Source organism: Danio rerio, chromosome 24 (assembly GCF_049306965.1).
Source record: "Danio rerio strain Tuebingen ecotype United States chromosome 24, GRCz12tu, whole genome shotgun sequence".
Lineage (NCBI taxonomy): Eukaryota > Metazoa > Chordata > Actinopteri > Cypriniformes > Danionidae > Danio > Danio rerio.
Genome location: NC_133199.1, coordinates 21,429,255 through 21,450,376, shown reverse-complemented (window position 1 = coordinate 21,450,376; position 21,122 = coordinate 21,429,255). Strand labels below are relative to the sequence as shown.

The window sequence follows — 21,122 nt, the reverse complement described above, 5'->3', positions numbered from 1 at the left end:
TATTTCTGCAAGGTGACTCCTTTTTTCCCCATCTCTCATTCCATTTACATTAACTGATCCCACTCTCAAGACTTCCATGCATAAGGGAAAAAAGAGAGGAAAGAACAGATAGCAAAGAGAAAGAAACACCTTCATTTAGTATTTAGTTTTCCCCCTCACTTTCCCTGGCTTTTTTCCACTTCTTATATTAGTGATATGTTTTCTTAATCGAAACCGTTTCTGTTGTGACAGCACTTCCAGGCTGCTCACTTTTCTGGCCCGCATAACAGAAGAAATAAATTTTTCTGTATCAGGGAAATAATCACTAACTTCAACACCCACTTTTCCTTTAGTTTTGTCTAAGAAGGAATTAATTTGTTCAACAGTATACAAGCCATTGTCATTTTCTGCTGCAGCATCTGACCACTGTTCCTCATCTCTTATACTATCATCCATACACTGTGACAAACCATCCAACTCATCAATCATACTGTCCCCTACACTTTCAGCTTGTGAGATTTCACATTCTTCTGCCATGCAATCAGTTGTATCATTATTCTCAGCAGCCTCACTAACATCAACACACTCTGCAGGGTTGCTACAACCAGGTTGTTCTACGCTGGAAACTATAACTGAAGTTTCACTCACCTCTTGCTGTTCTTCTTCCCTTTGCTCGCCACCTCCCTGTGTCTGTTTATCTCCTGTTTGTATTTCCGTGTCATTTGTCCCGGTATTTGTATCAGTTGTTTGTTTTCCATCCTTATTTGGACAAAAAAAACCGTTTGTGCCCAAAAATTCCGCACTGAAAGCACTTCATGCTTTCAGTACTAGCGAAAACCATGTAGGAATTTTCCCCATGATTTACGCGAAAAGACGCGTCTAATATACGGTCCGGTGAATTCAAAAACATGTAAACTTGACGTCTAAACGAGAGAACATGTTTTAAAGCGACATTCTTACACCCAAGGGGGATCGTTCTAACGGGGCCTGCAATTTTCCCAAACCTTTGCAACTCTTTCGTAATCATTTCATCTGAAATAAAAGGCGGAACATTCGAGATCGTGATTTTTGTTGCAGGAGTGGACAGCGGGTTTACCCTTACAAACGTTTCTTTCACCCATATTCCACTCACAATCAGCTGATTAACTAAAGATTCCGATTTAAGGAATACAACAACAGCTTTGTTCATGCGGGAGGCCGAGAGAATATTCTCAAAGCCTACCTGTTCTCCAAAGATCAAAAGCAGCTCCTCCACTGTCACCCCCGGCTCTGGTACACACCTGCAACCGTTTCTGAGTGACAGTGAGGGCGTCCCTTGCTCGGGATCAGCCGCCATTGCGGCGTTAAATGTTGTTTAAACGTTATTTAGGTACAAAAATAACAAACATAAACTACAAAGAAAACGGGGGGGGGAAAAATAAATTAATTTAAGGGGAAAAAAAAAAGGTAAGAAAAGCCACGCTCTCCAAAAGACGCTCAGCTCCCGTTCACCCAAACGCACACCACGTGAGAGAGAGAGAGAGAGAGAGAGAGAGAGAGAGAGAGAGAGAGCCTCCATACACTGTTTTTGCATTTAGCCAAGAATCTGAGCCATGCCCCTGTATTACAATATACTCAGATCAGTTTCTGGCCTCATTTATATGTGGAAATAAATTCACTATGAAACGGATATGTGCATTTGTGTTTGCAGTAAGCAGGTAGATCAGATATTCACCTGTCAATGTAAAAGGCTAGTGAACAATGTCAGATCTGAAGCTTCAGTCTCAGAAAATTCAAAAAGTTTGAAAGTTTTATTTTGCATTATTTTAAAAGCAGTATTTATAAATGTATACAGTATATGTATTATTCAGTATTGTTAATATGTACTTTGTAATATTAATGCTATTATTAATTGTTAGTTTAAACGATTCTAAACTTAAGATGATGTTCAATTATAGACATTCCCAAATAATAATAACAATTATATTAATAATAATAATAATAATAATAATAATAATAATAACAATAATAATAATAATAATAATAATAATAATAATAATAATAATAATAATAATAATAATACTGCAATGCAGTGACACAGTAGATAGTACTGTCGCCTCACAGCAAGAAGGTCGTTGGGTCGCTGGTTCGAGCCTCAGCTCGGTTGGTATTTCTCTGTGGAGTGTGCATGTTCTACCTCCTCCGTGTGCTCCGGTTTCCCCCACAGTCCAAAGATATGCGGTACAGTCGAATTGGGTAGGCTAAATTGTCTGTAGTGTATGGGTGTGTGTGTGAATGAATGTGTGCGGTTCATTCCGCTGTGGCGACCCCGGATTAATAAAGGGACTAAGCTGACAAGAAAATGAACGCATGAATAATAATATTAATAATAGTAATATGAAAATAATAATAACATTTATTTTCCAGTGATGGGTTGCGGCTAGAAGGGCATCCGCTGCGTAAAAAAAAACATGCTGGATAAGTTGGCGGTTCATTCCGCTGTGGCAACCCCAGATTAATAAAGGGGCAAAGCCGAAAAGAAAATGAATAAATGAATAATAACATTTATATTTGTATTATATTTTTATTTACAGTAATAAGTTGAGTAGTTCAGCAATGATATATAGTTCCATCTATATATATATATATATATATATATATATATATATATATATATATATATATATATATATATATATATATATGTATATATATATATATATATATATATATAGTGGCATCTATATATTATCGTAATAAAATGTTAATAATAATTAGTAGTTGTAGTTTGATAATCATCAGGAAACCTGGCTATGCTTCTCAATACTCTACTCATTGTAGGCAATAGCACAAAAATAAATAAATACATTATATATGAATAAAAAAAAATTATTAATATTAAGTCTGACCGCATCACTGCTCCTGCTGTGTTTACAAGTGTGGTTCATGCAATTGATAAACTGCTAGAACTGTCCGATCCATTTGCCTGTTGAGAAAGAGAGACAGAAAGTGAAGCCTGCTTTAAAGCCAAGCAGAGCGCTCAGTAAATGTCAAATATAAAGCGTGTGTGACGAAGACTGGCCTTTGTGCTTGGTCTCAATGGAGCCCACAGTTTAATAGAGGCCTGAGAGAGCTGGTGATCATCCAGGCAGCACAAGGAGTGGTCTAATGTGTGCCCACTTACCACTGTGGCATCAGCGCCTGCAATTACCAAGGAGGCTCCAATCAAACACTGCTGTGTGTTTTGCTTTACCCCTTGCTGAGCGTTTGGCTTCACTGCCATGACGGCTCTCGCTCAGACGCAAATGCGAAAATGGAAACACAGAGTCAAGTGAATGTTCATCACAGCTGCAGTTCAAATGTCTTGGTCGATAAGATGTGGACGTAATTGTGTTGCAGACGCATGAATGCCATTGATTATGATGTAATGCATTAACTTGAGCATGTAGAGATACATTAGGAACGAGAAGAAATGAGATTGAGAATTACATGTAAAAGTGCATTCTTCTGCAAAAAAAATTGGTTGGATTAAAAATCCCCTAGTTTTTCGCAATTTTGCCATCGCTGAATCCAAAGCAAAATCAAAAAAAAAGTTGCAATGTTTTGCAATCCCGCAAAATTCTTAATTTAAACGCAAAATTGATGAATAAATAAATAATCTTTTTAAACATCCAATTCTAAACTATATAATTAAATAGGTTTAAATTAAATTAAAAAAGGTTCAAATTAAAACTAAACTGTCCAGGGCTGCAGCCCTCCAGTTTGACACCCCTGCAGTATGGGAAGCTCTAACACATGTCATGAGTGTGGTACATGTCATCAGATGCTCCAGGGAGTGAAATCTAAAAAAGAAAACTTAAGATTGTGGATAACAATAAGAGTTAAACAACCTCCTTTTGGCTTGATGTGTTTAAGATCTTGTCTTGATAAGAGACCAAACTAACGAAGCTTTATTTTTAGGATTTATGTCATGAAGATTGCACACCTAACATAGTAGGCTACATAATGTGGTAAATAAGATATATACATAAGATAAGATTTAGATTAAAATGTCCATAAAACAAATTCTATGTCACTGTTGTGAACTGACCACTGCATAGAATATAAATAATAAAGTGTCTTTGTGAGTCAGGGATCCACAACACTGAACTAGTCATTGTTCTCATGGTACATGGTATGCCCAACAAATATCATCTAATTACTGCTATTAGCAATATTCTTACAAATAATGATATATTGTGTGTTTTTATTCAATACTATTTTATTCTTTCTTATTCTTTAAGTACTAAAAAGTGTCTTCAAAACTTCAAAATAGGTTTTTTAAATGTCTAGCAAGCATTTTTTTTTTTTTATTGAAATACTTTGTTGTTGGATCTTTATGGATTAATGTGTTTTCTGCATTTTTATATATTTGGCAAGCATTCTTTTAACCCTGACTGATGTAATTTGTGGCATTTCAATTGTTAAATAAATATATATATTAAGATGTATCACATGACCATTTTCCAGGATCATAATTTTTCAGCTCTTTTCAAGATTAGTGAGGTTCAGGTGCATTTTTTATGCAAATGAAATCTACTTTTACAGTTTGAAACTAATGGAAATGTTTCACAATACTTTTTAAATCCTTCTGAAAATACCATAGAAAACCACATTCGTTTGAGATGAAAGAATTTTTTGCAAACACATAACAAGACTGAGAGAGAATAATCATAGTAATAAAATGTTATATTAATTGTATTAGTTAAAGTTGGAACTTTTCCCTTTTAAAAGCCAGGAGAACTAAAATCACCAGGAAAAGGTAAAATGGCATTTGTGTGAGACAGCTTTTACACTTTCTGAGGCTAAATAATGTAATACTTAGATCAATTACAGTAATCAAAACAGGAGCGTTTGCACTAGGTTTTATCATTACAAACCTTATAATGTCATTTTAACATTGCATCATCCAGTTTGAGTTCCCAAACTCTCGCATTCAATCTGCCCAGTTGGTGGAATGAACTCCCTAACTGCATCAGAACGGCAGAGTCACTCGCTGTCTTCAAGAAACGACTAAAAACTCCACTATTTAGTCTTCACTTCCCTTCCTAATCTGCAATTGCCTCTCTGGTAACTGTATTACAAAAAAAAATTTAATAAAAAATTACTAATGTTTTGCTTCTTACACTTTACATACATGAAACTTACCTACAGCACTTATTCATTGTTGCTTTTATAGTTGTGTAAATTCCTTCCTTGTCCTCATTTGTAAGTCGCTTTGGATAAAAGCATCTGCTAAATGACTAAATGTAAATGATACTTTATGAGAAATGAGACAAGCAAGCACAGTTTACATCAGCACGAACATGCAGTAAGCACGAATGTAACAATACAATATGATTAAAACAGTAGAACAGTAGCTTGTTTCTATAAAACGACCAATTTATATATATATTTACACATACATATCATTATATATATATATACAGTTGAAGTCAGAATTATTAGCCCCCCTGAATTATTTGCGCCCCTGTTTATTTTTTTCCCCAATTTCTGTTTTAATATTAGTATTAAATAACTGATTAGTATTAATAACTGATTTATTTTATCTTCGCCATGATGACAGTAAATAATATTTTACTTGATATTTTTCAAGACACTTCTATGCAGCTTAAAGTGGCATTTAAAGGCTTAACTAGGTTAATTAGGTGAACTACGCAGGTTAGGGTAATTAGGCAAGTTATTGTTAAACAATGGTTTGTTCTGTAAACTATCGAAAAAAAACGTGCTTAAAGGGGCTAATAATTTTGTCCCAAAAATGTTTTTTTTTAAATTAATAACTGTTTTTATTCTAGCCGAAGTAAAACAAATAAGACTTTTTTCAGAATAAAAAAATATTATCAAAAATATTATCAGACATACTGTGAAAATTTCCTCGCTCTGTTAAAAATCATTTGGAAAATATTTAAAAAAGAAGAAAAATATATATACACACACACACGCACACACACAGACACACACACACACACACACACACAAATCGATACATTTTAATTTGTAAAGGTCATCCCTTGTTTGCATGAATTTAAATTGTGTTTTCACAACCATGTTTGAAAATGGATTTATCTTTATTGTAAGTATCCATGTTGACCATGGCAAGATAGCAGATGTGACAATTTGCCTGCAGTTGTTTTCAACAATTAATCAACAAATTAATGGCAATATTAAAAAATCCTTTTTACATCTGTAAACTTTTTGAACTTTTCTTGACTTTCCAGTGACTTTTGTTGGGTTATACAGATTTGGACCACCTTGTTTTCCACATTTGGCGGCTGTTAACACATTTCAAAGCCATCAGACTCTTGGGGTCTGGTTAAGGTAAACAGCATCTGTGCCACTGATAAATGAGCTGTCTGTCACATGTTTGTTTGAACATCACTGAGGGCTTCAGAGACCTCTTGCTTCGTATTTACTTTGATAAGAGTGAAAACCCAGATGAATAAAAATCTTTTGAAAAACAAATACTTGATATCAATGGTAACTACATTTCCTGATGTTTATTTGCATTAACTGTAAGCCACTTAAGACTCATCTTAAGACACAAGTTAATTGTAAAGGTGCATGAACATCTGAAGGAAAGTTTTGAAAACTAAAGAAACTATCCAACTTAAAAAAAAAAAAAGCTTATTTTAGAAATTTTACCATTTTTTTAATCCATTCAGCCAATCTCCAGGGGCCTCATGTATCAACGCTGCGTACGCACAAAAACTTTTTCACGCTCAGAATCGCTCACGTTTGGATTTACTAACAATGACCTGAACGTGGGTATGTGCGCAGCTTCACGGCAGCTTTCTGGCAGGCGTACGCACATTTTTTGTGCTTGTCTGTTTTATTTCCATTGGCGACTCCTAGAGGCAGTTGTGTTAAATTGCTCTCTACAAAGTGTCTTTGAGCCTTGCAATGGCAGCTGTATGAGACAGGTTCATCTAGCAGGTATATAAGGTTTTTTATACCATACATTTGACCAGCTAAACATTAAAGCACAATTTGCAGCGATCGCTGAGCTATCTACTGCACGCACATTGCTATAAAGATACTATCTGAAGATGAATTTGCATGCGTGAATCAGAAACATTTCCATTCAATAAATGTGCAAATAAAATAGGTTGCACAAACTTATTAATGATTCCTACTTGTATTTCTCGTGATAAATAGTTGGCAAAATCTGATATGTAGCTGGGGAAAAAAAGATGAATGAGTTCATCAGACGCTGGATTCGAATCGAGTTCATGCTCCAACGTGTCAAATTTTATTGACATGCATCTTATGAGCTGCGCCACTGAGACTGTTACAGATGCTGCAACATTTTACACCTATAAATCACACAATTTCTTTTTTAATTCACTCAGTGCGATGTTCAGACCCAACTGTGTTAACCGCATCAGCTAAACTCTCCCACTCTATTTTTTTCTTTTGTTATTAATTCCGGAGGACAAACTTGCAAATAACACCCCTTTTCTCCGGTCTACCTCCGAAAGGAGCGCCTCCAATTCACATTCTGTTCAAAGTTTCTCTTTTCGCTTGATTTTGCCATTGCTTTTTCGTTGGGTTTTGCCAAAGTAGAGTCATTAGCATATTCATATGGGGAAAGAGACAGGGAGGGGTTTTGTGCTCGTGCATGTTGCGCTCAGTTTCACGTTCATTCGGATGTACAAAAGATTATGCGTGAGATTCGGCATACGCAGTGTTTCATACATCTGAATTTTTTTCTGCGTACGCACATTTACAGCTTTGTGCGCACGCAATGTTTTAGTATGATTTCCACGCAAGTCTTCGTACATGAGGCCCCAGGTCTGGCAGAAGCACTTTTAGCGTAGCTTAGCATATAGAGTATGTCATTGATATGGATAAGACCATTAGCATCTTGCTCAAAAATGACTAAAAACCTTCACTAATTTACTTTTTTTTAGCTTGATTCTCTTCTGTGGTTACATTGTGTACCAAGACCGACAGAAAATAAAAAGTTTTTTCTATTTTCTAGGCTAATATCGCTACACTGTAAAAAAAAAATCCTGGTTGCCTTTAATTTTTAAGCTGAATCAAATTAATCTTATAAGTCCGCTGAACTTATATTTAGTTCAACTGACTTAAAACAGTTTGCGTACTGTAACTTCTAAATTAGGTTAGAACATGATTAACATAGTTTAAAAAGCTACAATGACCTAAAAACATATGCTGTCAGGACTAATTGATCTACAGTGTAGAAAATACACTCTCATTCCAGCATAATAATCAAGGAACTTTGCTGTTGTACCATGTACTGTAAATATGTGTATATATATATATTTGTATTTTCAGTAATATTACTGAATAATAATAAAATGTAGCTGATACGCGTACAATACAGTGTAATAATTATTACATTAATTAATAATAATTATTACATTCTAGACCTTAAATAAAAGTTTAAAAATTATTTTTTAATATTATGTTATAATTTAAAAATTATGGTATGTTTTCAACTCTCAAGGTTTTTAGCTTCAATTAACTCTCAAATCATTCCGTATGTTTTTTGTTCAAAATTCTGTACAGATATAGTAGAAGTTTTTTTTTTTTTGGTCTGACCCTGATTAGTTACTAAAGTAGTAGTATGTAATAAGTTCTAGTATTAAATCAGTAATTTAATGAATAAGTACACATGAAAAAATATTTTGCTGCTTGTTCAAACTACTTAATTAAAATAAATTGAAACAACACAATTCTTGAGGGTTTTTTCGGGACAGCTTAATTGTTTTATGTTCGATCAAGTTAAATTAATTAGGCTAACTTAAGTGGTTTGTGTTGGGACAACAGGAATTAATTGTGTAGAACCCTGCATTTGTACCGTGTACTAACCAGTGAAGAAGCACTTGTAGCTAATGACCACCCTTACAAAAAAATACTGCATTTTTTCAGGAATACTGCAGTTTTGTTTTTACTTCTGAAAAGTGTAGGTTTTTTTAGACATAAAAAAACTGCATTACTTAAGTATATTGCAGTGATAAAAACAGTACATCTACTACAATACAAATGAAGTTGGTGAAAAATGTATTAAATTCTGCATTTGACCATTTCTTTCTGAATGATGCTTTGGAAAAAGGGTTTATTTTAAATTTAATTTGTTTGTTAAAATTCAACTCATAAATTGCTTACAACCATTTAGCTTAAAAAATTGTAAATTCAGTTAATATTTTAGTGTGTCTGTTTCTATTAGTGGGTTATTGACAAAATTCATTAACATGCTAAAATATTCAGGAATTAAATGTATGAATGTATCCTGTTCTTACATAGATATGATGGTTTGTCATACTGAATGGTGTTTTGCTAAAATCTGCAATGAACTCCAATTACCTTACATTTCCTTATCTTATTATTTGCAGTTAAAGTCAGAATTATTAGCCATCCTGTATATTTTCCCCAATTTATGTTTAACAGAAATGTTAATTTTACTAGGTTAATTTGGCAAGTTAGGGTGATTAAGCAAATCATTGTATAACTGTGGTTAGTTCTGTGGACAAACAAAAAAATAAAAAAATTGCTTAAGGAACTAATAATATTGATCTTAAAATGGTGTTGGAAAAACATGCTTTTATTCTAGTAAAAATAAAGCTAATACGCCTTTCTCCAGAAGAAAAAAAAATAGTAAATACTGTTAAAAAAATCCTTGCTTTGTTAAACATCATTTGAGAAATATTTGAAAGAGAACAGGAGGGTGAATAACTTTGACTTAAAGTGTAAATGTGTTGGATACAAACTGTCGAAATAAGTAAACAATATAGTGTCAAAAAAGTTGAATCGAGTAAGTTGTGAAGACATTACTTCGTTGGTCTAGGTCATTCTTCCTCCTCTGGTCCTTCTGCTGGTGTTTTGGGTCACGGTCGCATTGCAGGGTGAACAATTCTCCAGCTTCCCCTGTCCTGGCTGAAGGCTGCAGGTTGTTTACTGTGGGTTATATCATCCATCTTCTCTTCTGTCCTGACAAGCACTTCCTGTCCCTGCTGAAGAGAAAAACAAGATGCAGTTATTGTGGCGCTTTGCTGTAGAAGTGCTGTTTGGGAGATATATTTTAGGCCTTCGTCTGTACACTTTTGCAAAAACACCCTAGTTGCAGAGTTTTGATAGTACTTTAGCGCAGCATAAATAACACTCGGTGTGGATTTTTGTAGGCCACGCTTGTGATTTTTCATGTGCTTTACTATAAATGCAGCAGCTGCTTCAGAATTGCCATCAGTCTGTTTGTAGGTCGCCTGATAAAGCTGCTCTGTGCTCCGCTTCAAGCTACTGAAGTGATTTTATGCTCACATTTTCTTGTAAGTTGTTTCATCTGTCCAGTCATAACTGGACTGTTTACTTTAAATGATACTTTTAAGCTTTGGAATCTTCTTAGAAAAAGTTTTTTTTTTTTTTTTTTTTTTTTTCATTATGATTATTTTTAAATTGTGTTTACAAAATTATGAGGTATCTCTCACAAGTATGGGATGAGCGTTATTAATTAATTAATTAATTAATTAATTGATTTATTTATTTATTTGTTTATTTATTTATTTATTTATTTATTTGTTTATTTGTTTATTTGTTTGTTTATTTATTTATTTATTTATTTATTTATTTATTTATTTATTTATTTATTTATTTATTTATTTATTTATTTATTTTATTTATTTATTTATTTATTTATTTGTTTGTTTATTTAAATGGTCCAAAAGGTCCAGCACTCTTGCCAAGCATATACTTATTTAATCAAAGTACAGAAAAAAGGTATTTTGAATTACTATTACTGTTTTTAAAGTTTCAAGTCATATTAAATAATTAAAGACATGTTATGCTGTAATCATTTAATCATTATGGCTGAAAAATCTGGAATACAAACACTTATTTGATTTAATGATTTATCACATCGGCCAATGGCTTATGCCAGGGGAATTTAGAGAGTTTAGTTCCAGCTCTGCTTCAATGCTCCTATCTGTAGGTATGAAGCAAGCCTAAAGCACTCAATTAGTTTGATCAGGTGTGTGTAATTAGGGTTGGAACTAAACTGTGCAGAGCTGTGGCCCTCCAGGAACTGAGTTTGACACGTGTGGCTATGCTGTGAACAGAAGTGATGGGGTTAGTGCAAGCTTACTATAGTGGCTTTCACATTGGATAGTTATAAACACTCAGTTCTTAGTTACTATGTCTTGGTACTAGTAATTAGTTTTAGTATTCAATCAATCGTATAGTATTTAATGAATAAGTACAAGTATCTGATGAATAGCTAAAGACTAAGTAGTACTAGTATATTTATAGATACTATAAGTGCTGTTAGCATTGAAAATAGATACTGTTATGTTTTAAGATTAATTTATACTGTAGACGATATTGTAAAAACTGATATTGCGGTATTTTATTTTTCTGCGATAAATAATGCGATATGAACACAGTTTCACAAGATAATTTGAAAAGAACTACCTGACTGTTTTTAGGGAGACTAACAGAATTCAGCTACCGAAGTTAAATAATTACAATGTAAAAAAATAAATAAATAAATAAAATAAAATAAATGTCTAATTTGCTTTGCCTTGTTTCAAGTCCAAATGTCAAAAAAATGGTTTTGAGTTCAGAAGAAAAATGATGAAAATCAACTTTTGTAAGCTATTTGGACAGAACTGTGTGTTGCTATAGTGTGTCCACAGTCATGTTTGAGTGATATAAACTAGCAAGTCTTTTTTTTTTTTTTTTTCAAGTTACTGTTATTCAAAATAGGATCCAAATTCCAGTGATTTTGAGGCCCACCACAATGTGACGTAGGAGTCTGGTTTCCCCGAAAAGTGCCATGTTTCTATAATATGCCATGTTTTATAATAACATGTATACACATGGCCACAGAACATTTTTATTTTATACTTTAAAGTTTAAAATACTTTAAAGTTTTTTACTTTTAAAGTTTACTTTTTAAGTTTTTGTGTGTGTGTTATTGAATTATTTTTATTAAATTACAACTTATTTACATTATGGGATTTTTTTATACGTTGTTTACATTTTATGACTTTTTACTTAAAAAACAAATGTTAAACACATACTGTTTGCTATGAAATGCAAAAACTGTGAAGCTCATTATCTCAAAATCATTCAGAACGCAGATAGAACCTTATAATTCCAAGGTGACGATTTGTATGAGACTCATCATTTTAGAAAGGCTTGAATAAAATTTTGCACAAAAACATGAAATAAGCTTAATTGATATTTTTGACTGATGAGCTGTATTTCAGCTTCATCCGAGTCTGTCTCTGTCACTGTGTTGTTTATTGGTGGGAACGGTGGGCAGGGAGAAGTAGCTCATTAGCATTTAAAGCCACAGGCTACAAAAACAGCTACAATGTATCCAGACACCAAAATAGGCAGATTCTGGAGGCTATAATAAATCTGATATTTTGAGCTAAAACTATACAGACACATTCTGGAGACTCAAAAGGCTTATCTTGTTAAAGTGGTAAATGGGTGCCCTTTAAAACAAGTAAAATCGTTTTTGAATAAAAACAGTAATTAAAAACAATTAGTCAACTATAATACAGATTCAACATTACATATCTTGCGATGTGACTATTGCAAATGTCCACATTGCAATATCAATACTGAAACAATATATTGTGCAGCCCTACTTTAAATGTAAAACACCCATTAGGTAACTGCAAATCATTGTTAATTGTTTATATTTGATACACTGTTCACTTCACTCTACTTTAGATTAAAGTCTCGCCACCATATGGACTACAAATCCTGTCATGCACCACACACACCTGTTCCGGTTTTCCGCTGATGACACAGAGCCACACACACAGCTAAAGCTCATCCTTTATTCATTACCTAGAACATAAAAACAGCACAGACACACACACACACCAGTGCTGACTCTTGTTTTATCTGTTTTAGTGAGTATTACGACATGTTTTCTTTGCCTTACTTAGCCTTGTTTGACCCTTGCTTTGTTCCGTTGTTTACGTAATTTGCCGTCTGAACCAAACGCTTTTCCTGTGACCCGACTACTCTGTTTGCCTTACTTGTATGTATGTGATTGCTCTTGACTATTTCTTAATAAAAACCTGCACGTGGATCCTCACTCCATTGTCCAGCGTCCCTCATATATCATTACTATTGTAAAATTAGTACTAATAACAAAGAAATTTAATTGGGTTTATTTTTTTCTTTATTTTTTTATTAGATTGAGTTATTTAGGTTTTGTGTTTTGCATTTACGCCATTTTGTTTGTTACAAATTTAAAACATGTAAAAATATATTAAATATGATGACATGATTTATGGACATTACTAAAACAAGTTTTTTGGTAATATTCATAAATTATGTTTTAACATTGAGTATTACAGAGTTAAGAGTAAAAAAGTTTTATTTCTGAAAAGTACTAAAAAAGGCGGTTATCTGCTTTTGCAAATGATCTCTTGATGAGTTGACATATACTGTATGTGTGAGGAGCCTACAGTACTAGCAACATCTGTGGATTTGGCACTAGCCTGGAAATTGCCTCTAGTTTTATATCCACATCTGCTATTACATCCCCATTTAAAGGCAAATCTCCTGCTCTGAAGCGATGACTCATGTTGATTCCTCTAAGGAGCACTTTTCCTCAGTAAAAGAACTGCTGTTGCGACCAGCTTTACAAGTTTCTCTCTTTGGCGTGTGGAATATGCTACTGGAGCTGAATGAAACATTTTGCCAAACAGTAATGCTCACTCAGCGTATTAATAATCAACATGAATAAGTTATCCGAAATGTAGTTTGCATGTTGACGGCATTGCTCACTATGGAGAGCAGCACATGCAAAAATCCCAAGACTAAACTTTCTTTAAAGTCAAAGCTTTTTTCTACTTTATGTAAAAGTAGAACACTTTCTGAAGTAGTTCACAGTCGAGCACCTCTGCTCTCATTGTCCTTGACTCTGTTAAAATGAAATTCACAAGAAACGTCCAAACATTCATTCGCTTTTGTCACAGCTCAAGAACACTCCAAATCTTATTGAATCGGTTTTAAAAAAAATCACATCTAGACATCACTCAAACTCCTGCGTGAGGGGAAAAAAAAGAAAACCTAACCAGAAGTGACGCGTGAAATTGAGATGCTTTGAAACAATCAGTGTAACATTCCATTTCCAACACAAGATTGTAATCCTTCACCGAGGAAGGACAGCGACGGCTCTTCTATGAGGCCAACAGTGAGTAGTTTCACTGCCATATTTAATCAGCCATATGCACTGCCTTATTAAGCTGATTTAAAAAAGGTCCACGTCCTTCCAAAAAATCACAGGCTCCCGTTGAAAATTCTGCAAATAGGAGAATAATTAAGCATGTATTTGCTGGAACATTGGGTGTTAATGAACAGAGCCTAAAAGACAGACTGAGAGTCTTTACATTTAGCAAGCTTAAATAAAGGAGCTGCTCCTGTGCTGCTATGATAAGAGCAGACCTCCCTTATGAACGTGTGGACGTCTCCGGTTCCCCTTCGGTTGGGGAACTTCAGTGCCATGAATGGGAGGATTCGGATCAGAAGCCGCTTATCTGGAGAGTATTGAACGGGCCAATGAATGAAATTTATTGGCAGCGTAAGCTTGCGCAGGTGTGCGACATCTGCAATTATCTCAGCATATAAGCACACCTGAAGCCAGCAGACGCCATCCTTTTCGCTTCAGATCCTTTCTGAGTGAGTCGATGAGGGTTCCTCTTGCTGATCAGCACTTCAGAGCGAACGAGTGTGTCTCCCGGTCCAGAGTGGGTCTTCGCGGTGGCAGACGGTCGAGCTGGGTTACTCCCTTGCCTGCGGTTCTTTGGGTCCGGTCCTCCAGAGCGGTGCGTATAGTTGCAACTTTCCTAAAAGAGCAACACAGTCGTGCAGCACGTCCTTTTCAGGATGGCGCTCCGACTGTGCGTTTCTGGATGCGGGGGTTTCCTGTCTCCGGATGATGGACACGATCACTGCATTGCATGTTTGGGGGTCCAGCATGTTAATGCGGTGCTCGCGGGCGGTTCATGTCGTCATTGCGATGCCATGACCGTTGCACAGCTAAGATCGCGGCTAACTTTCGCAAGAGAGCGAGCCACCCCAGTTGCCTCCTGTTCTAAAAAAGCAGCGGGCGCTCGGGCAGATCTGAGGGTTTCAGCGGGAGCTAATCCGCCGCCCACGGGCTCGCGGACCTCTCGCTCCTCACGGCGCTCCATCCAAGCTTCGGGTGGTGAGAGTGATCCGTCTAACCAGATGGTAGCTCTCACACTCGCTGACACCGGAGATCAGATGTCCTCCGCGGCATCGGAGGGTGGGCTTTCACTGTCCGACGAAGATCCGGACCCGCTCGCCCCCTCCGGGCAGGTGAGCGCTGTCAAATCGGATCCTGAAGCGGACATGTTAGCCGTGCTTTCCCGGGCTGCTTCGGCCGTGGGGTTGGAGATGGTTTATCCCCCAGCTCCGCGGCCGGACCGACTAGATGGGTGCTACGTAGAGGACCAGAAGGCGAAGCCTTCGAAGCCTCTCGTCCCCTTCTTCCCGGAAGTGCACAGTAGGCTCACGCAGTCCTGGAGGGCACCTTTCTCTGCCCGTGCTGCGAGTGCCTCCGCCCTCACCGCCCTTGACGGCGGAGCTGCCAGGGGGTATGAGGCGATCCCGTCAGTGGAGCGCGCTATCGCGGTCAATCTTTGTCCGCGCGGCACCTCTACGTGGCGGGGTTTGCCCCGCCTCCCGTCCTAAGCCTGTAGGTTGTCTGCCTCCCTCGGAGCCAGAGCTTATAAGGCTGCGGGCCAGGCTGCTTCTGCTTTGCACGCGATGGCCACCTACCAGCGCTACCAAGCGCAGGCGCTGGCCGAGCTGCACGAGGGCGGGTCCAACCCAAGCTTATTACATGAGCTGCGCACCGCGACCGACTATGCTCTTCGGACAACTAAGTCCGCCGCGTGTGCGCTGGGGAGGACGATGTCCACACTTGTGGTTCAGGAACGCCACCTCTGGCTAAACCTGGCCGATATGCGCGACGTTGACAAAGTTCGCTTTCTTGACTCGCCCATATCCCAGGCTGGCCTGTTCGGCGACACCGTCGGTGAATTCACCCAGGAATTCAAGGCGGTGAAAGAGCAGTCGGATGCGATGGGCAATGTCATCTATCGGCGTGGCCGTAAGCCCGCTCCGCCCGCCGAGCCATCCACCTCCGCTGTTCCTCGCCGAGGGCGCCCGCCAACGAGTGCTGCCCCGCCCCCGCCTGCGCCTCCGGCCAAGCGGGCGCGGCGTTCACCTCGAAAGCAGGCAGCCCCTCCTGCCCAGGGCGCCGTTAAGTCCGGTAAACGGACCGCGAAGCGTCCCTGAGACAGGCCATCCGGAGAAGAGGAAACTTGCTCTTTCCCCGCTGGAGGGCGGGGCCCCGATAACAACGGTACTTTTCAGTGCCACCAAAACATCAGTAAAAGAGCACTTTTTCCCTTCCCCGGATGTGACTGCACGAGTTCTGCCAGTCCGGGACGCGCTGCCTTCCGGCTCGCAGACTCTACGTGCTTCGCCAGTGGCTCACGAGCGCTGGGGGGACGGTCTCCCTTCCCTCAGCCCTCCAGCCCCCTCTCCGGAGTCAGGGTGCGGAGCCAGAGCGAATCGCTCTCCTCCAGCTTTTCCGCGGGACCCTCGTGCTTCCCGGATCAGCACACCCACTCCGCGCTGCCCCACCGCTGGTACGTCAGCGATTGTAGCGATGACTCCATTAGCGAGGGCTCTGCCTGCCTGGTTAGCGTGGGCCAGCCCCTCGCGGTGGCTCATACGCACAATCAGACTCGGTTACGCGATTCAGTTCGCGAAACGGCCCCCCAAGTTTACGGGCGTGTATTTCTCCAGGGTCAACCCCCTGTCCGCCCCTGTCTTGCGAGAGGAGATTGCTGCCCTCCTGGCGAAGGGTGCAATCGAGCCGGTTCCTCCAGCCGAGATGGAGAGTGGGTTTTACAGCCCATACTTCATCGTACCCAAAAAGAGCGGTGGGTCACGGCCAATCCTAGATCTGCGCGTTTTGAACCGCTGTCTGCACAAGCTGCCGTTCAGAATGCTCACGCAGAGGCGCATTCTCCAATGCGTTCGTCCTCGGGATTGGTTTGCAGCCATAGACCTGAAGGACGCGTATTTCCATGTCTCCATTCTTCCACGCCATCGCCAATTTCTGCGGTTTGCGTTCGAGGGTCGAGCGTGGCAGTACAAGGTCCTCCCCCTCGGGCTCTCTCTGTCTCCGCGGGTCTTCACCAAACTCGCGGAGGGTGCCCTAGCGCCCCTTCGGCTCGCGGGCATTCGCATACTCGGTTATCTCGACGACTGGCTGATTTTAGCCCACTCGCGGGAGCAATTGATTGTGCACAGGGACGAGGTGCTTCGGCATCTCCGCCTACTGGGGCTTCAGGTCAACCGAGAAAAGAGCAAACTCGCCCCCGTGCAGAGGATTTCTTTTCTCGGGATGGAGCTGGACTCGATCACCATGGTAGCGCACCTCTCCGAGGAACGCGCTCGCCTGTTGCTGAACTGTCTGAGGGAGCTCGACAGCAAACTAGTGGTCCCACTGAAGTTCTTTCAGAGGCTCCTGGGGCATATGGCATCCGCAGCCGCCGTCACGCCGCTCGGGTTGCTCCATATGAGACCACTTCAGCACTGGCTTCACGATCGGGTCCCCAGACGCGCATGGCACGCGGGCACACACCGGGTCTCGGTTACTGCGCTGTGTCGCCGCGCCCTCAGCCCTTGGAACGACCCCTCGTTCCTACAGGCCGGTGTGCCTCTAGGACAGGCGTCCAGCCATGTTGTTGTTTCAACAGACGCTTCCAACACGGGTTGGGGGGCCGTGTGTCGCGGGCATGCGGCTGCGGGCCTCTGGAAGGGTGCCCAGCTGCATTGGCATATCAATCGCCTAGAGCTGTTGGCAGTGTTCCTCGCTCTCCACCGCTTTTCACCGGTGCTGGAGCGGCAACGCGTGCTGGTCAGGACGGACAGTACGGCGGCGGCGGCGTATATCAACCGCATGGGGGGTATGCGCTCTCGCCGCATGTCTCAGCTCGCCCGCCGTCTGCTCCTCTGGAGTCACCCGCGGCTGAAATCGCTGCGCGCCATTCACGTCCCAGGCACGCTCAATCGTGCAGCCGATGCGCTCTCACGACAGCTGTTACGCCCTGGAGAATGGAGACTCCACCCCGAGTCTGTTCAGCTGATATGGGCGCGATTCGGGGAGGCCCAGATCGATCTGTTTGCTTCCCCCGAGAACGCTCACTGCCAGTTGTTTTTTTCCCTGACCGAGGGCTCTCTCGGCACGGATGCACTGGCCCACAGCTGGCCTCGGGGCATGCGCAAGTATGCGTTTCCCCCAGTGAGCCTGCTCGCGCAGTTTCTGTGCAAGGTCAGGGAGGACGAGGAACAGGTTCTGCTAGTTGCGCCCCTTTGGCCCAACCGGACCTGGATATCAGAGCTCTCACTCCTCGCGACGGCCCTCCCCTGGCGGATCCCTTTGAGAGAGGACCTACTCTCTCAGGGACAGGGCACCATCTGGCACCCTCGCCCCGATCTTTGGAACCTCCACGTGTGGTCCCTAGACGCGAGGAAGACTTAGGTAACCTACCGACTGCGGTGGTTAATACCATCACTCAGGCTAGAGCCCCCTCCACGAGGCGCGCCTACGCCCTGAAGTGGAGTCTATTCACTGAATGGTGCGTCTCTCGCAGAGAAGACCCCCGAAATTGCCAGATTAGTGTTGTGCTCTCTTTCCTTCAAGAGAAGTTGGACAGCAGGCTGTCGCCCTCCACTCTCAAGGTTTACGTGGCCGCCATCTCCGCTTATCATAGCGCGGTAGCTGGCGGCACCGTGGGAAAGCATAACCTGGTCATCCAGTTCCTTAGGGGTGCTAGGCGAATTAATCCATCTCGCCCCCCTCTCATGCCCTCTTGGGATCTCGCCCTCGTTCTCACGAGTCTGCGATCCGATCCCTTTGCACTCGAATCAGTATCTCTAAGATTTCTGTCCCGGAAGACAGCTCTGCTGGTTGCGTTTGCCTCCATCAAGAGGGTCGGGGACCTGGAGGCATTTTCGGTCAGTGACTCGTGCCTGGAATTCGGGCCGGATTACTCTCACGTTATCCTGAGACCCCGCCCCGGTTATGTGCCCAAGGTTCCTACCACCCCCTTTAGAGATCAGGTAGTGAACCTGCAAGCGCTGCCCCCGGAGGAGGCAGACCCAGCCCTTTCTTTACTTTGTCCAGTTCGCGCTCTGCGCATTTATGTGGACCGTACTCAGAATTTTAGATCATCTGAGCAGCTCTTTGTCTGTTATGGCGGTCGGCAGCAGGGAAGTGCCGTATCGAAACAAAAATTATCCCACTGGATTGTGGATGCCATTTCACTCGCTTATTCGAGTCGAGGTCAGCCGTGTCCCCCGGGAGTACGTGCACACTCCACTCGGAGCGTTGCATCCTCTTGGGCGCGTGCACGCGGCGCCTCTCTAACAGACATCTGTAGAGCTGCGGGCTGGGCGACACCCAACACATTTGCAAGGTTTTACAATCTGCGAGTGGAGCCGGTTTCCTCAAGGGTATTAGGTAACCCTTTGGTGATTGAGGAGACAACTCGGTAGGGTGTTGAAACACGCTTGCTGCGCCATTCTCCCTAACACGGAGGTACGTGCGCCTTTTTTATCTGTCAGTAAAGTTCCCCGTCAGGTGAGCCCTGCAGATTCCTCCGTGGCCCCCAGCACTGACTCAGCGGAGGAGTCACTTGCTGGCCCACTACGTTGTAGGTCTGCCCGCTGGTCAGCCCGCGTTTTGGGTATAGGTGCCTGCTATGCGTGATCCCCACTAGGCGATCCCATATGCTTATTCCGCCACGGTTAAGTCCCCCCCCTGGGCGGACCCGTGTCTTCCCTCTCCGCTAACCACTCTTTGCTATGCGTACTCCCCCTTTTTAGGGCTAGTCCATAGGTAAATTCTGCCATCTATCCCCCCCTTGGGTAACGGATGGCCTCCGCAGCGTCCTCCCTATCGGGATTGCACGCTTCCCAACGTACTGTCGTATTTCCTAGAATTATCTAGATGCTCACGACTTCCCAAAAAATATATCTAAATCCGTAAAACTTCTGTTGAAGTAGGATAAATTAGGGCCAGGGACACGTTGGAGGACCGCGCCCCCCATGATGTGGGTGCGTCACGCTTGCTTGACTATCTCCTCATCGGGGGTGTTGGTAAGGTGCAGTCATTATGGCGCTTTCCATATTCTCCCATTCATGGCACTGAAGTTCCCCAACCGAAGGGGAACGTTTGAGGTTACAGAAGTAACCCTTCGTTCCCCGAGGAGGGGAACGGAAGTGCCATATTCCGTCGCCATAATGACTGTCCCTTAGCTGTTTGAAAGTCTCTTCAGCTTAAAAGGATGGCGTCTGCTGGCTTCAGGTGTGCTTATATGCTGAGATAATTGCAGATGTCGCACACCTGCGCAAGCTTACGCTGCCAATAAATTTCATTCATTGGCCCGTTCAATACTCTCCAGATAAGCGGCTTCTGATCCGAATCCTCCCATTCATGGCACTTCCGTTCCCCTCCTCGGGGAACGAAGGGTTACTTCTGTAACCTCAAACGTTTTCCTCTTCATACAATTGAGAAACAATTTGAGCATTTGTTTGTGGTGCAAGTGAGCACATGAATTTTTGCTGTTAAACGGATAGTTCTCCCAAAAATGAACATTTACTTACAATTTACTCAACTCATGTGGTTCCATAACTTTATAAGTTAGCTTTTTTGTTGAATACAAAAAATGTAATGTTTTAATACATAAAAATGTGTAACCATTGACTTTAATAGTGAATGGTGAATAAATGTTGACAGAATTTTCAGTTTTGGGTGAACTGTCTCTTTAAAGATTTCACCCAAAACTGAAAGTTTTATCATCATTTACTTGTTCTACTTGTTTAAAACTAGGGCTGGGCAATTAATCAAAAAGTAATAATTTCAGGACCTATTATTGATCTAATTTTTCCAGGTCATTTTTTTTATTACCTTCCCTACCTTGTGTCACGTTTCCCCACTCTGGCTGGTTTATACTTCTATGTCAAGCATGCACTTATGGTCCGGTGCAGCCTTTACGTGGTCGCATACTCTACTATACTATAGGTACCTT

General features: G+C 41.0%; 1 protein-coding gene and 1 long non-coding RNA gene across 5 annotated transcripts in view; one reads left to right on the top strand and one right to left on the bottom strand.

Moving 5' to 3' along the window:
• Positions 1–1,494, bottom strand: part of LOC110438351 (uncharacterized) — a 29,614-nt gene extending 28,120 nt beyond the window's left edge. The window contains exon 1 of the long non-coding RNA XR_002456626.2: positions 628–1,494. This is a non-coding gene — a long non-coding RNA (uncharacterized lncRNA). The remainder of the gene's footprint in view (positions 1–627) is intronic.
• The window catches only part of cntnap2a (contactin associated protein 2a), a 760,628-nt gene that overhangs the window by 601,658 nt on the left and 137,848 nt on the right, over positions 1–21,122 (top strand).